Raw genomic sequence first — 10,602 nt, forward strand, 5'->3', positions numbered from 1 at the left:
CAGCTTACAAGCAGCTAAAGAAAAGCCTTGCAGCTGCTTCCTGAAAAGCCTTGCAGCTGCTTCCTGAAAAGCCTTGCAGCTGCTTCCTTTCTTCTATAAATAAAGGAATTTTCAGTTCATTATGTACATGAATTTGAAGTTGAATAATATATCAATTTCTCTCTATACTTGTCTTTACTTTACCGTCTTTATTTTATAACAACAATTATATTTAGGTCTCTAATATTTATCATGACTTTATCATACCAATAAACTAAAAAAGGTACTTTTGTGTTATGCTAAATTTTGATATTATCTCATTTAAGTTGCCAAACTGACCTAAGTTACACTCAAATTACTTTACCAAACTGTAACTGAAAGTTGTACGCCATGGAAATGAAGAGGAAAGTCATGGCGAGAGGAGACCGAGATTGGCTCAGCGATTTACCCGACCCGATTCTACTCCACATTCTCTCTATGTTGTCGAACAGTAAAGCAGTTGTAAGAACCAGTGTATTATCCAGAAAATGGAGGTTTCTTTGGATGTCTGTTCCAATATCACTCGATTTCCACTTCCCAATTGGTGGAAGCGAAAATGACAATCTCTTTTACTTGGCTTCCACCCATAGAGAGCTTATTATTGGAGGAATTGCGAGAAAATCCAGAAATTCTGGGTCTGGCGCCTTAGGTACGAGGATCGTTTTTCTAAAGATATTGATTTATGGGTACATTTTGCAATTAAAGTTGCTAATGTTGAAAGTTTTGCACTTGGAATTATCAATACAAATCACCAAAGATATGAGTTTCCTCAATTTGCATATAAAAATAATTCATTGAGGGATTTGGCTTTACGGTACTGCCAACTCAACCCTACTGGTAGTGTTAATTGGAGTAGTCTCGTTTCTCTTTCACTTGTGTCCTTGCCTTTGACTGATGGTGTAATGGAAAAGGTATTATCTGGTTGCCCTAACTTGGAGTGCTTGGAACTGGATAGTGTTTCGGGCATTCATCGTTTGGAAATCAGCTCTGTGAAGCTGAGAGAATTGAGCATACAAGATTACATAAATGAGAATCCTGACCTTTGGCTCGAAATATTAGCCCCTTTTATTCAAAATTTGCAACTTTTGGGGTACTGCAATGAGATACGTATCCGGCAGGGAAATGTGGCTTCACTTGTCACTGCAGTCCTTCGTTTAACTTTTGATTTTGGGAATCACGACTTGGAGAAGGAGTGTAACTATTTGAAGGAACTTCTTCACAGTGTTGCCCATGTCGAGAATCTTGAATTGGGTCCTTGGTGCATTGAGGTTTAGTCATACTTCACTATCCAAAATTCAGATAATTTTTTGTTGTTGTTTTGGGACTTTTTATTTGATATTGAATCATCCGCTTAATAACATTAACAAGCCATTACTTAGGATAATCGGGTAACCAGTTAGGTACTAAAGAATTACATTCTCATGGCCAATTTGGTTGGACAGTGTTAGGTGATTGAAATAAGACCTTTTGAACAAAATCTTAGATGATGAACTGCGATAGTAAAATGTTTGCTATGGAAAGAACAGGTTTTTTGAATTAAATTGGGATTGTTTTACATTGATCATACTCTTTAAGTCATGTGAACAGGTTTTTTGAAATTTTGAAAAGTCCATCTTCGGATTTCCAAACCAACCTTGAACACTTTGATGTGGAAAAACAGTCGCATAGTCCAAGTTGTTTTTATGAATTATTCAACAATTTCCATTTGATTTGATAACTATGTCGCATTTCCTTATTTTGACATATTGTGGTTTATCTATTTGGTTTATAAGTGCCTTTCCATATTGGAGTTGAAAGGGTGGCAGTCTCCGCCATCAAGCCGGAAATTCTTAAAGCTTAACGCAGACTTGGAATCATTGGACTTCCCTGGAATTTGCAGCATTCTACAGAGTTCATCAGATCTTGAGACATTGGTCATTGACTGGGGCGATGACAGGCCAAGAGTAAGTTTCCTTTAGACCTTTATTTTTGTTACTTCATGTTATCAATGTCAAACAACTATTAGTGGAAAGAGAAGACAATGTATATCAACATATTTGTACTTTAGGAAAATTAGGAAAAAACTCTTAAACCTTTTTTTACGTCCTCTTTTTTTAAGTTTAAACCACATACTTGGCATTTTTCATAGATAATGACAAAAAGTTACAAAGAGGCGGACTTGACTGGCTTACTTCTTCAAAGAAAGGTAAATACAACCAGTTCAATCCTCAAGTAAAGAGAAGATTGAAAAGGTCCAATGGTTATTGCTTCTAACCTTTGGAGATTTGCTCCCCTGTACATTGTTTCCATAAGAACCTAAAAGCGAAAAAGTGAGGTCACAAAAGGATCTAACTAGGAAGTTCATCTTGTTGCATTATTGGAGGTAAGCTTGCACTTTCTGTCAAATTCTGAAGGAAGGGAGCTGACAGTTGTCAACCCTTAAGTGCCCTGTAGCTTCTCTTTATAGTGACATAAAGCTGAAAATTTTCTTCTCTGCAACAAGTGTCTCACTTGAATCATCTCTTTAGTATCTTCAACAATAGGTTAATAACGCCAAGAAATTTTTGCAACTCCCTTGACACATTCACAATAAGTAAAGGGTCATCGTCCACCCAAATATTTCTAATACAACGTTCAAGACACCATTTAAGCTCATAGGGAAGTGCAAATGCTTAGCATATTGTTTGTTTGTTCCATTGCCTAGTGGGACTGCATATGAAATAAATAATATCACCAGAAGGGTTACTCATTATGCCACCTGATCCACAGTGTCCGTGTCTGCAACTGCCATCCGTGTTTAGTTCTACCAATCCTAGATCAAGTTTGCACCATTTTATTATAGTGGTTGTCCATCGAGGTGAGTAGTTCTCTATATGTTCACAGAAATTCTCCAGGTAATGTATAGTTCAAATTCTGCTTTTCTAGTCCCGTTAAATCTTCTGCAGCTGCATGCTTATTGTTGCTTTTTTGTGTACGGTGTGCATTGGAACTTTTTTGTTCTCTCAATTTATTTTCCTCAAGAAAATAGTTCAACTTGAGTTGCTTTGATAGAAATTTCATGTTGTCACTGTCAAAATTCTTCTTTCATGCGTCCAGTTCTACAGTCAATTTTTTTGTCACTATTGGTTTTTTAAAAGATGGGGCAGCAAAAATATTTAAAATATTGATTGAAAATGTCTCTCAATAATTTTATTAAGCATAACAAGGCTTTAAATAGCCAATTTAAAAACAGAATCTGCAGAAAATCAGGAGAATAAATATTCAAATTCAAAAACCTAAACTATCTCAACTAACTTATCCTATTAAATTTAAATTTAAACAAAGACTCCTCCTTCGACTAAACTACTTATTATTCTGGTAAATCAAATATCAGCAGTAACAAATGCAAAATCCAACACTCCTTGCTTTTGTTGCTGCAATAGGTTGATCCTCCTCAATTTCTGCTTTGGCAATTGTGCACATATCAACACATTTCTAATCTCAAGTACTTTAGGGAAAAAAAATTATCATATATAATGATAAGAAGGTTACAAAGAGGCAGACTTGACTGCTTTACCTTTTCAAAAAAAAAGGTAGAAATTGAACTGTTCAACCCTCAAAAGAAGATTGAGAAAGGTTCAATGTTTGACAGAAGTATCAGATTTAAGCCCCAAATGTGTAAGCAAAAAAAGTGATTGGACTCCTGTTTACGATGTGAAATATAACTAGCTTAAGTACTTGATAAGCTTTACAACAATAGCTTCTAACTGTGGAGAAAATATGAGTATTCTCAAGGGACATGTGAACTCACAAGAAAAATCTAACTGGGAAGTTCATCTTGTTGCATAATTGGAGGTAAGCTTTGGGCTTTCTTTTGAACTGAAGGAAGGGAGCTTCCACTTGTACCTCTTGGTAGTGAGTAGGGGTGGCAAAATGGTTAAAAGAAAACAGTTATCCACCCATACTATCCATTAAAAAATTGGTTGGATAATGAACTTATTAGAAACAAGTCAAATATGGATAAAAACCTTATTATTAGAAAATGGGTAACCAATGTGTTTTACTTTTACATTAGCAAGGCCTCAAAATTGGGGTTCCTCAAAATTTTGGGAGACTAGGAATTCTTCCAAAAGTGATCATATTCAAGAAGTCATCGATAATTTATCTGTTTTTGCATTATCTGCTTTCGACTCGTCTATATCCGCCCCGCCCGTTTGACACCCCTAGTAGTGAGTTAAACTTGTGATCAGTGATGAAAAGGCTGACATTTTGAACGGTTTGGTTACAATTTGTGAAATGACTTCTATTTCCTCTTCAGGTTTGGATATTTCCTTTTTTGTTTGTCCATGATTTCAACTTTTTGCCTTATTGTGAGTTGTGGAGATTACTATTACTCAGTATATGTTTTCATCCGGTTTGAATTAATGGGTTTTTAGAAATTATTTTACTAGTTCAGCTCTGTTCTCATCATTTGTCTTTAAGCTCAAGACTTTCTGTTTGTTCTCCCATCTTTGGAGAACACAAGAATTATTTGCATCTTTGTATTGCTATGTGTTTGAATTTAGAGCTGGAACTCTTATGAATAGACTGAACCATGTAGCCAACTTCTTTTTATTTATTTATATGTAAGGTAAATTTCATAAATGGAAAGGACGACACTAAGAAAGTGCGTCTAAATTTACACATTGTGCAACTCCCTGATCATATCTAACAAGGAATCTACATTATCTACATAGGCCAAAAAACTAGCAAGGAAATACAACTAAACTTAAGGCTATATATATTCCTCCTTTTGCCTTAAAAAATTCTGTGGTTTAAATAGTCTCCAACTTGTTGTCAAACATCCAGTTGCAACTCCTATATGTTGGGGGACAGCAAAGAATTATTAGCGTTTTTGGTATTGCTCTGTTCTCATCATTTTTCTCTAGCTTCTCTTGGTAGTAAGTGAAAGCTGAAAATTTTCTTCTCTGCGTCCAATTGGTGGCTCTATCCAGCTAAAGAATCAGCCACACCTTGGCGTCTTTACCTTAATTCAACTTTATAATCTCTTCCATAATAGGTTCATTGTGCCAAGAAGGTTTTGCAACTCCCTTAACAGCATTCACAATAAGTTAAGAGTCGGTTTCCACCCAAATGTTTCTAAGACCATTTTTAGGACAACTTCTAAGCCCATAGGAAAGTGCAAATGCTTCAGCCGTATTGTTTGTTCCATGGCCTAGTGAGTGCTTATGTGAACAGTTCCTCGCTTTGTATCTGCTCCACATTGTCCTTGTCTGCAATTGCCATTCGTTTTTAGTTTTACGCATCCTTGATGTGGTTTGCAATATTTTACAACAGCGCTTGTCCATTAAGGTGAGTATTTCTCAATGTATTCACAGAGATTGCTCCAGGTAATGCATAGTTCAAATTCTGGAAATTTCATTTGAATGCTCTTTTTGCAAGGATTTCAGAATCTGCGTCATAGTCTTGAAAGTTGATGGATTCTCTTTGCTAAATCTGCTGCCGCAGTTTGCTTATTATTCTTTTTATTTTTTATATAACTAATATTATGCTTGAGTTGCTTAGATTGAGAAATTTCATATTGTTACTATCAAAAATGATTCTATGAGTAAGCAAGTTCGACAGCCAACTTTTTTGTAGTTATAGGGGAGGATAGCACTCAGTACTCACCTTCATGCTAGGAGATAAAGGATTGGCTTCAATGAAGCTTTGAAACATCTTTTTTCTTGTTTGCATGTACCACTTTGTAACATTTGCGAAGCACTTGACATGTTCCTTGAATCTAGAAATTCATCACCTTTTTATTTTATTCACAATCAACTCCTTGGATTTCTACGTCCATCTAAGGAGAATAAACGGTTAATATAGCAGATTTTTTCCTGCAGGAGGTACTGTCAAAGTACACAAATGAGGATGAACAGTGCAAGAGGTTTGAGACATATAATTTTAACAGCTCATTGCTATATTTAAAGACCATCAAGATCATTAACTTTGATGGAACACTAAGTGGAGAGAAGTCTATACTGCCATATATAAAATATATTCTCAAGAAGGCAACAGTGTTAGAAAAGTTCGTCATTGCAGCCAAATTGAGAGGGAGAGATGTGCCTCCGGATTATGTTAAAATGGCACAGGAGTTCCAAAGCTTTCCAAGATCCTCTGCACACGCTTCAGTTGTCTTTTCATATTGATAACATTTGGCCCCTATCATTTGATTCGATTGCGACATACCTTGCTGTTACTTTATGTTTGAAACTGGTTTTTGTAGCTTTTATAGAGAATGTTAAGATTGTAGTTGTCTTTTTCCAAGGAGTTGTTAGTAGCTCTTGATGTCTAAGTCACAGCGTGCGAAAGCTTTCGCTAAATGTTTTATGATTTCTATTATTTTGGCTGAATGTTGATCATGTTTTTATACTATGATATTTTAAGGCTGAAAACCATTTTGTGGGAGTAGTATTTTCAGCTTTACTTATCTTATTATATCGCTATTGTTATTGTTTGTTGCTACTGCATTTCATTTCTCCTTGAACCAAGTGTCTTCGGAACAGTCTCTCTACCTCCACAAGGTATGGATAAAGTCTACGTATATACTACAGTTCTCAAACCTTACTTGTGGGATTATACTGCGTATATTTTGATGTTATTGTTGTAGTTGTAGTATTTCAAGATTCATTACGTGTCCATGGACTTGTTTCTCTGTGTTATTTTTTATTGGAAAAAATATTTATGGACATGAAAGACGAAACGATTTTGAAGTTAGTTCCGATTTTTAGAAATTTTGTGGACGTGAAAAACCTTACTATTTGTTCTCTTAATATGATTCCAAATGAAAAATCTATTGCTCAATGGTTCTCCTCAAGATAAGGAAGATGAAACGATTTTGATGTTAGTTCCGATTTTTAGAAATTTTAATTTTGGATTTTGCAACTGAAAAGCAAGACAGGAGTAGGGGCAATAAATAAAGGATACTTTCCTATCCTTAGACCTTTGGTCTAATATTACTTTTTCTATTACGAAAAAAACAGTTTTGTTTTTCGTTTTTTCCCTTGACTCTTAACTAAATTCGAATTGACGGGTAATTTAAACAACAAATTTAAATTTTTTTCAAGAATAATTTGGACACTATTTAGTTTATGCGTGAGCTTCGTTAATTTCAACGACGAGACAATTTACTAATGGTATGGCATGAATAGACAAAAATTGTAATGGAGAACAATATTTCGAATAGTACATGTACAAATTGAATTATTTTTCATAAATAACTTGAGATGTATATAATAAAAATAGTGACAATATTATTTAGGTCTCTAATATTTGTCATGACTTTATCTTACCAATAAACTAAAAAAAGTACTTTTATGTTATGCTAAATTTTGATACTACGGTCAAACTTCTATATAACATCGTTTGTTTTGATATTTTTTGGCTTTTGTAGTGACTAGTTGTTACACACCTATAACAGTATTTGACGTTTGAATATATTTTGAATGTTATAAACAAAAATTATCCAAAAATTAATTTTTTTAGTGTTACACAAAAGATAAGAAAATTATTCAAATTTAAATACCCGAAAGATATGTAAATTTTAGTAATTAAATATTAAAGAAAACACATTATTAATAAATTCGTAGAATATTTAAACTCTAAAACATACATTTTTAATCTACTAGATGATTAAATTATTTTAAGAGTGATGAAAAAACTCCATAATTGTAATTTGTTTTGTAGATTCCAGTCTCTTATGTCCAAACTTTAAGGTAATCTAAGAATCCTAGTTCAGAGAGTTGTTATGTTAATGCAGCTTGAACTTTTTCACAGGGCACGAACAATCCCTATTGTTGATTTTGGCCAATACTTTGCTGACTCTTTCCATCTTGTGATATCCTAGGCGAATCTTATATCAATAAAATATGGGAGAGATGTTGGGTATATAAGTAGATAGGCCTTAGACCCTAGTGACGCATTTTAAAGCCGTGCGAGCTTAGGCAAAAAACGGACAATATCACTAGTGTGGTGGGTTGTTACATATGGTATTAGAGCCACTCCACGTGCAACCTTGAACAGTGGTGGGGCAAACTTCACGAGGATGCTGAGTCCCTGGGGGGAGGGTGCATGTGACACCCTAGGCGAATCTTGCATCGATAAAACACGGGAGAGATGCTGGGTATATAAGTAGACAGACCTTAGATCCGAGTGACGCGTTTTAAAGCCGTGCGATCTTAGGTCCAAAGCGGATAATATCACTAGTGGGTTGGGTTATTACATATTGTTATACCATGTGCGTCCTAAGGCAACGTATAATGAATATGAGACTTGTTAATCATGATTTAAATGAGTTTAAAATCATAATATGACTATATGTCATGTTTGGATAAAACATATAGAGTTTGGGAAAAATCGGATTAAAGTTGCCAAAAAACCAACTAAGGATTTGCCCTGTAACAGAGCTTTTTGAGAAATACATTTCGTGTGCTATATGAGGTTTTTTTGGGGACATATTATATACCAAATTGAAGGTCTTGGAATGTAATTTCCAACGCTCTTAACCGTTCGTTCATACGATATCCGGATAAAAGGATATAATCGTCGGAAGATGGGCAAATCAGAGGGTGCCAAGCTAGCACCTTTTGACTTTTCAAATGTTATATATGTTTTAACTCGTCTCTCTCTCTTTAGTTTTACAGTGAATCTGACCAGAGAACATCATAAAAATAGTTCTTGAGCTCTCTAATAGTGCTTCAAATAATACCGGCATCCCGGGTACGAAATCGAGAAACGATAACATTAGAACGATCACTACGACGTAAGTATCGCTATATCGCCTCTCTTTTTCCTTGTAGTTTGAGTTTTGGAATGTATTTAATAGTTAATAAAAATTCTTAATTTCTATATTTAAGCTTTAAAATATCAAGAAAAGTTGATAAATTCGTTTTCTAATAGTTAGACCTCACGGGACGGTGATCGGAAGCCGTGAGTTCGAGTTATTTGACTTGTAGTGGACTGTTTTGTGGGTTGTTTCGTGTTGCTTTTGGGCTGTCTATTGTGCTTCTGATTTATGGAGTTTGGAAGGATAAAAAGGAGCGTGGAGAAATACCACATGTGGTAAGGTAGTAGGTTGGTCGCTCGTTGTTGTAGTTACATGCTAATTGATAACTTGTTGATTGAGTGTATTATGGTATATTTGGGAGTTTTGTTGTATTGAAGGTCCCGAATTATAATTAGGTTGGTTTTGAGTTGCTGGTTGTATTATGTTTGTATCTCGCCTATAGTAAGCTTGAGGGAGCAGTAAAATCAGGAGAAATGCTGCCCGTTTTATTTTAGAATCGAGTTATCGTTTGAGATACGTAATATACTACCGCCATCTAAATTGTACACGTATTTCTTTGTTATAGGGTTGGCGCGCTAGTTGTCATAAGCTTGTTATTGAGTTGCATTGACGACTTGTGGTATGTTAAGGCTATCCCTTCTTTCTTTTAGGCATGATCCAAATGATACAAACGAAACGAGCAAAATACGCAACTTTCATAAATGACTATATTCATAGAAATACTAGGGGTGTCTATATTCTTGATTCCCTATGTGAATTATTATTATATCCTCTATTCATGGGTCTCAGAAAAATACGTATTTGATAAAGTTTGTCCGAAAGGCTTATTAATTTTATGATAGTCGAGAAATCTTATTAACGTATTTCTTATGCATTTCATGCATTTATACATGTACATTGACCCAAGACCAGAAGGCGTTATATATGCATATATTATATATATATATGGGATATGAAAAAAGGTTACGGCGTTATATATGCACCACCACCTGATCAGCTGGTATATGTTGATGATTTTTACCACAGTGGCCGAAATGATATGATGGGATGCCCTCAGAGGCTTGATGATGTTATGTACACCTATACCTATGCATAATACGACATTTACACGTACATGCATGACATTATAAATGTTTCAGGATTCACAAAGTTATTTAGACTCACAGGTGGAATTCTTTACCCCATGTTTTATCTATGTCTTTTATGTACTGATTTTCATGCTTTACATACATAGCACATTATTCGTACCGACGTCCCTTTTTGCCTGGGGATGCTGAGTTTCATGCCCGCAGGTGCAGGTAGACTGGCTGACGTTCCCCCTTCTTAGGATCATTGATCAACGAGAGTTGGTGTTCTCTATTTGATCTAGAGCTGCTTTGAGTTTTGGTAAGATGTGTTTGCATACATATATGGGTACGACAGGGCCCAGTCTCATCCTTTATACAGTTGTACACTCTAATAGAGGTCTGTAGACAGTCATGTATAGTTATATAGTATGTGGCCTTGTCGGCTCGCCCTACCGTATTCCGTATATATATATGTATGTATATATGTCTTTTGGGCATATTTTCTCACGTAGGTTGTTCATATGAATTAGTAGTTTATTTCCAGATGTTATACATGACCTACACTTATTTCATGTTTATATCTTAGATGAATGCTTAGGGGTGTTCGATAGGTAGAACTCGGGCACTTGTCACGGCCCATCGGTTTGGGTCATGACAAAAGTGATATCAGAGCAGTTCTGTCCTAGGGTTGTCTACAGACCGTGTCTAGTAGAGTCTTGTTTATGGGTGTGT

At 35.3% G+C, this 10,602-nt stretch overlaps 1 pseudogene; it reads left to right on the forward strand.

Moving 5' to 3' along the window:
- The first annotated feature begins 314 nt into the window (after window positions 1-314).
- On the forward strand, window positions 315-6,407 carry LOC107759283 (F-box protein At5g03100-like; annotated as a pseudogene).
- Window positions 6,408-10,602: the final 4,195 nt, after the last annotated feature.

The sequence above is a fragment of the Nicotiana tabacum genome, chromosome 15 (genome assembly GCF_000715075.1).
Source record: "Nicotiana tabacum cultivar K326 chromosome 15, ASM71507v2, whole genome shotgun sequence".
Lineage (NCBI taxonomy): Eukaryota > Viridiplantae > Streptophyta > Magnoliopsida > Solanales > Solanaceae > Nicotiana > Nicotiana tabacum.